Here is a 7,400-nt window from a genome sequence, read left to right as displayed (position 1 = left end):
AGGGAGAGCGGTAGGGCCTACTACACCCACCCACCCTGGGTAGAGGCGCTCAGGCCCCGCTGAGGCCGGGGTTTCTGGAGAGGGCGGCCGCAGGCTGTGTCCACTCAACCGTACCTCGGGGGTTTGAGGGAGCTGAGGACCTTGGGGTGAGGGACAGGATCCCAGGTAAGAAAGGGCAGGGGCACAGGCCGGGTGGTGGGTCCAGGTGGGGACATGGGGGGAGGACCGAAGGACTCAGGTCCCTAGGACACAGAGAAGGAACCTGCCAGAGTTCGGGCACCCGCGTCCTTCTGTGAAGGGCCATGGGCAGGATGGGCATCTGGGTGGATGAGTCGGGCCAGACTTCCACAGTGGAGTCTCACAGACACGGGGTGTGTGTGTGTGTGTGTGTGGGCGGGGGGAGGCGGCTGGGACACCTCAAGTGGGCAGAGGGCAGGGCCTGGGCCCTGTGGCCATTCTTGGCGAGGATGCAGAAGGAGGACAGAGGGAGCCTGGGCCCCTCAACAGAGTCAGTCTGAGCCTTCCGAATGCCTGCCCCTCCCCCGCTGACATGGCAGGTGCTCCGTGGAGCCAGTCCGATGAGGACCCCAGCAGCCCCGATGAGGAGGGGTCCAGCACCAGAGGGGCCCCAGAAGGAGCCCAGCCCTCGCTCCCAGATGCATTCGGCATGAGGCTGGCTGACCTGGTGGCATTCCTGCTCCTCAAGTATCCCACTCAGCAGCCGACCGACCACACAGGCGGAGATGCTGGTGCCGGTCAGCCAAGATGACCAGGACCACGTCTCCGTGATCTTCCACCAAGCCTGCGAGTATCTGCAGCTGGTCTTTGGTGTTGACGTGAAGGAAGCGGACGCCAGAGACCACGCCTTCTTCCTGGTCACCATCCTTGGCCTGATATGTGATGGGATGCTAAGCAGTAGGCAGGGCATGCCCACGGCCAGCCTCCTGGTGCTGGTCTTGGGGGTGGTCCTCCTGGAGAACAACTGTGCCCCTGAGGAGGGGGTGTGGAACGTGCGGGCTACCAACTGAGACCTACTCTGATGACAACGTGACCTAGGGGCAAGAAATCAGGACGCGTTATCAGGGCATTACGTGAGCAGCACCAACTAACCAGCGGGATCAGTTGGAAGAGACCAAAGTGGGAAGTGTGTGGCCACCATGAATAAAAGGGGAGCTAACAACTGAAAACCAACTCTGAGAACAACGTGACTTGGGGGCAAGAAAACAGGACTTTCTTTTGGGGCTTATCTGAGCAGGACCAACTAACCAGATGGAACAGTTGGAAAAGACCAAAGCAGAAAGTGGGGGGGAGGGGCTACCAACTGGGATCCTACTCTGAGGACCACTTGATTTAGAGGACAAGAAAACAGGACTCTTTTCTCGGGCCTAAATGCACAGGGCCAGCTAACCAGCAGGAATATTTGGTGGAGACCAAAGATGGGAGTGTGTGCTGGGGAGGGGTGGCTGGAATAAAACGGGGGCTACCAACTGGAACCCTACTCTGAGGACAACTTGACCTGGGGGAAAGATAAAAGGACTCATTGTTGTGGCCTATTTGAAGAGGACCACCTAACCGGCAGGAGCACGTGGAAGAGACCGAGGCGGAACTTTGTTGGCGGTAGGAATAAACGGGGGGCTACCAACTGAGAAACTACTCTGAGGGCAACTTGAACTGGGGGCAAGAGAACAGGACTCTTTGTTGGGGCCTCTCTGAGCAGGAACACCTAATCAGCAGGACCAGTAGGAAGAGACCAAAGCAGAAACTGTGAGGGGGGCAGCAGGAATAAAAGGGGGCAAGCACCTGAAACCATTCTCTGAGTAGAACTTTACCTGGGGGCAAGAAAAAAGGACTCTTTGTTGGGGCCTATCTGTGCCGGAGCAACTAACCAGCATTAACGTTTTGAAGAGACCAATGCAGGAAGTGGGGGAAACGAATAAAAGGGAAGGCAACCATCTGAGACCCTATCCTGAACATAATTTGACCCGGTGGCAAGAAACCAGGACTACTGGTGCGTGTCTATCTGAGCAGGACCAACTAAGAAGCAGGAACAGTTGGAGGAGACCACAGCGGGAAGAGTGGGGAAGGGAACAAAGGGGGACTAAAAGCTGAAACCCTACTTTGAAGACACCTTGACCTGGGGCATGAAAATAGGACTCTTTCTTGGGGCCTATCTGAGCCGGACCATCCAACCAAAAGGAACAGATGGAAGAGACCAAAGCAGCAAGTGGAAGCAATAAAGGGGGCCTACCAACTGAGACCCTACTCTGAGGACAACTTGACCTGGGGGCAAGTCAACAGGACTCTTTGCTGGGGCCTATCTGAGTAGGACCAACTAACCAGCGGGAACAGTTGCAAGAGACCAAAGCGGGAAGTGGGGAGGGGCAGGAATAAAAGGGGTGCTACCAAGTGAGACACTACTCTGAGGACAATTAGACATAGGGGGCAGGAAAACAGGACTCTTGGTGGTGCCTATCTGAGCAGAACCAACTCATCAGGAACATTTGGAGGAGACCAAAGCAGGAAGTGTGTGTGTGTGTGTGTGTGTGTGCGCGTGTGTGTGTGCGTGTGAGTGTGTGTGTGTGTGTTGGGGGGTGGCAGGAATGAAAGTGGGGCTACAAACTGAAAACCAACTCTGAGGACAAATTGACCTGGGGGAAGAAAATCAGTCTTTGTCGGGGCCTATCAGAGCAGGTCCAATTAACCAGAAGGAACTGTTGGAAGACGTCAAAGTGGGAATTGGGGGAGGACAAGAATAAAAGGAGGGTACAAACTCAGACACTACTCTGAGGATAACTTGACCGAGGGGGCATGAAAACATAACTCTTTGTTCGCCCTATCTGAGCAGGAACAATTAACCGGCAGGGACATTTGGAAGAGACCAAAGTGGGAAGTGAGGAGGCAGGAATAAAAGACGGGTACCCCCTGAAACCCTACTCTGAGGACTCCTTGACCAGAGAGCAAGAATATAGGACTTTTTGTTGGGGCCTATCTGAGCAGAACCAACTAACAAGCAGGAATACTTGGAAAAGACCAAAGCAAAATGTGTGGGGTGAGGCTGCGAGTATAAAGGGGGGGCTACCAACTGAGACCCTACCTTGGGGACAGCTTCATCTAGGCGGCAAGAAAATAGGACTTTTCGTTGGGGCCTAAGCAGAGCAAGGAACCAGCAGGGACATCTGGAGCAGACATAAGCGGGAAGTTGGGATGTGCAGGAATAAAGGCAGGGCTACTGCCTGCAACTCTACTCTGAGGACAACTTGACTTGGGGGCAAAAAACCAGGACTCTGTGTTGGGGCCTATCTGAGCAGGATGTACTCATCAGCAGGAACAATTGGACGAGACCAATGCAGGAAGTGCGGGGGTGGGCAGAAGTTGGGGGGGGCTACCAACTGAGACCCTACTCTGAGGGCAACTTAACCTAGGGGGCAAGAAAACTGGACTCTGTGTTGGGACATAGGTGAGCAGGACCAACTAACTAGAAGGAACAGTTAGAAGAGACCAAATAGGGAAGTGTGTGGGGGGTGGGAATAAAAGGGGAGCAACCAACTGAGACCCGACTCTGAGGACAACTTGACTCAGGAGGCAAGAAAACAGGACTCTTTGTTGGGGGCCTACCTGACCAGGAACAACTAACCAACAGGAGCAGTTGGAAGAGACCAAAGCGAGAAGTGAGGGAGGGGCAGGAATAAAAGGGGGACTACCAACTGAGAACTTACTCTGAGGACAACTTGTCCTGGGGCAAGAAAACAGGACTCTTGGCTGGGGCCTATCTAAGCAGGACCAGCTAACCAGCAGGAACAGTTGGAAGAGAGCAAGCGGGATGTGGGGGTGGGGCAGTTATAACAGGGGGGCTAAAAACTGAGACCCGACTCTGAGGACAACTTGACCTATGGGACAAGAAATCAGGACTCTAAGTTGGGGCCTATGTGAGCAGGACCACCTAAGCAGTAGGAACATTTGGAAGAGAACAATGCAGGAAATGTGTGTGGGGGGGGTGCGGGAATAAAAGCAGGGCTACCAACTGAGACCCTACTCTGAGGACAACTTGACCTAGGGAGTAAGAAAACAGGACTCTTCTTTGGGGCCTATCTGAGCAGGACCAACTAAGCAGCAGGAACTGTTGGAAGAGACCAAAGCAGGAAGTAGGGGGTACAGGAATAAAAGGGGGCTAACAACTAAGACCTTACTCTGGGGACAACTTGACCTAGGGGGCAAGTAAAGAGGACTCTTTGTTGGGCCCTATCTGAGCAAGACCAAGTAACCAGCAGGAATAGTTGGAAGAGATCAAAGTGGGAAGTGGGGGAGAGAGAATAAAAGGGGGGCTACAAACTGAAACGCTACTCTGAGGACATCTTGATCTGGAAAAACAGATCTTGATCAAGAAAACAGGACTCTTTGTTGGGACTATCTGAGGAGGGCCAGCTCACCAGTAGGAACAGTTGTTAGACAGCCAAGCAGAACGTGTGCAGAAGGGTTAGGAATAAAAGGGGAGGCTACCAACTGAGACCATACTCTGAGGACAACTAGACCTAGGGGGCAAGGAAACAGGACTCTTTGCTGCGGCCTATCTAACAAGGCCCAACTAATCAGCAGGAACAGTTGGAGAAGACAGAAGCTTGAAGCAGGGTGGCAGCGTTAAGGTGGGGCTACCAACTAAGGCCTTACTCTGAGGACCATGTAACCTGGGGCCAAGAAAACAGGACTCTTTGTTGGGACTATCTGAGGAGGCCCAGCTCACCGGTAGGAACAGTTGTTAGACAGCCAAGTAGAACATGTGCAGAAGGGTAGGAATAAAAGGGGGGCCACCGACTGAGACCCTACTCTGAAGACAACTCGATATAGGGGACAAGAAAACAGGACTATTGGTTCCGGCCTATCTGAGTAGGACCAACTAACTAACAGGAACAGCTGGAAGAGACCAAAGCAGGATTGGGGGGCAGGAAAAAAGGGAGGCTGCCAACTGAGAACCTGTTCTTCAGACAAGTTGACATTGGGGGCAAGAAACAGGGCTCTTAGTTGGGACCTACCTGAGCAGGACCAACTAACCAGCAGGACCAGCTGGAAGAGACCAAAGCGGGAAGCGTGGGGGGAGAAAACAATAGGGGGGCCACAAACTGAAACCCTACTCGGAGGAGAACTTGACCTGGGGCAAGAAGAAAACAGGACTCTTTTGGGGGGCCTATCTGAGCAGGAGTAACCAACCAGCAGGAAAAATTGGATTAAACCAAAGGAGGAAGTGGGGGGGGGGGCGGAATAAATGGGGAAGCTACAAACTGAGACCCTACTCTGCAGAAAACTTGACCTAGAGGGCAAGAAAATAGGACATTTTCTTGGGGCCTATCTGAAGACAACCAACTAACCAGCAGATACAGTTGGAACATACCAAAGCAGGCAGAGGGGGGTGGCAGGAATAGAAGGGGTACAACCAACAGAGACCATACTCTGAGGATAACTTCATCTAGGGGTCATGAGAAATGGACTCTTTGTTGCGGCCCATCTGAGAAGAACCAACTAACCAGCAGATACAGTTGGAACAGACCAATGCGGCAGGTGTTTGGTGGAGGCAATCAAAGGGGGTCTACCAACTGAGGACCTACTGTGAGATCAACTTGACCTAGTGGGAAAAAAAAAACCAGGACTCTTTTTTGGGCCTATCTGAGCAGGACCAACTAACCAGCAGGAACAGTTGGAAGAGACCAAAGCTGGAAGTGTGTGAGGGGGTGCAGGAATAAAAAGGGGCTACCAGCTGAAACCCTACTCTGAGGACAAACTGACATGGGGGCAAGAAAACAAGACTCTTTGTTGGAGTCTATCTGAACAGGACCAACTAACCAGCAGGAACCTTTGGAGCAGATCAAAGCTGGAAGTGAGGGGAGGCATCAATAAAAGTGGGGCTACCAACTGAGACCCTACTCTGAGGACCATTTGACCTGGAGCAAGAAAACAGACCTCTTTGTTGGGGCTTATCTGACCAGGAACAACTAACCGGCAGGAGCAGTTGGAAGAGACCAGGAAGTGGGGAGGGCAGGTATAAAAGAGGGCCTACCAACTGAGACCCTGCTCTGAGGATAACTTGATCTGGGGGCATGAAAACAGGACCCTTTGTTGGGGCCTATCTTAGCAGGACCAATGAACCAATAGCAGCAGTTGTGAGAGACCAAAGCAGGATGTGGGGATGCGGGAGAAAAAGGGAGGCAACCAACTGAGACCCTACTCTGAGGACAAATTGACCTAGGGGGCAAGAAAACAGGACTCTTGTTTCGGGCCTACATGAGCAGGACCAACTCACCAGCAGGAACCATTACGAGAGAAGAAATGAGGAAGTGTGTGTAAGGGGGTGGCAGGAATAAAAAGGGGGCTACCGACAGAAACCCTACTTTGAGGACAACATGACATAAGGACATGAAAATAGGACTGATTGTTGCGGCCTACCTGAGTAGGACCAACTAACCAGCAAGAACTGTTGGCCCAGGAATAAAGGGGGGGGGGCTAACAACTAAGACCTTACTCTGGGGACAACTTGACCTAGGGGGCAAGTAAAGAGGACTCTTTGTTGGGCCCTATCTGTGCAAGACCAACTAAGCAGCAGGAATAGGTGGAAGAGACCAAAGCAGGAAGTGGGGGAGAGAGAATAAAAGGGGGGCTATAAACTGAAACGCTACTCTGAAGACAACTTGACATGGGGGTAAGAAAACGGGACTCTTTGTTGGGACTATCTGAGGAGGACCAGCTCACCAGTAGGAACAGTTGTTAGACAGCTAAGCAGAAAGTGTGCAGAGGGGGTAGGAATAAAAGGGGGCCTACAAACTGAGACCCTACTCTGAGGACAACTTGGCCTAGGGGGCAAGGAAACCGGACTCTTTGCTGCAGCCTATCTAACAAGGCCCAACTAATCAGCAGGAACAGTTGCAGAAGACAAGAGCTTGAAGTGGGGTGGCAGCATTAAAGTGGGGCTACCAACTAAGGCCCTACTCTGAGGACCATGTAACCTGGGGCCAAGAAAACAGGACTCTTTGTTGGGGCCTATCTGAGCAGGACCAAGTTACCAAAGTAGTTGGAAGAGACCAAAGGGGGAAGTGTGTGGGGGCAGGAATAAAAGGGGGACTACCAACGGAAACACACCTCTGAGGAAAACATGCCCTGGGGGCAAGGAAACAGGAATTGTGGGGGGGGTTCTGAGTAGGACCAACTACCTAGAGGGAACAGTTGGAGGGGACCAAAGCAGGCATTGTGTGGGTGAGGCAGCAGGAATAAAAGTGGGGCTGCCAACTGAAACCCTACTTTGAGGACAAATTGACCAGGGGGCAAGAAAATAGGAGTCTTTATTGGGGTCTACCTGAGCAGGACCAAGTAAGCAGCAGGAACTGTTGGAAGAGACCAAAGCAGGAAGTAGGGGGTGC

The sequence above is a fragment of the Prionailurus bengalensis genome, unplaced genomic scaffold, assembly GCF_016509475.1.
Source record: "Prionailurus bengalensis isolate Pbe53 unplaced genomic scaffold, Fcat_Pben_1.1_paternal_pri Un_scaffold_100, whole genome shotgun sequence".
In the NCBI taxonomy this organism is placed as follows: Eukaryota; Metazoa; Chordata; class Mammalia; order Carnivora; family Felidae; genus Prionailurus; species Prionailurus bengalensis.
This window is presented reverse-complemented; position numbering follows the sequence as displayed.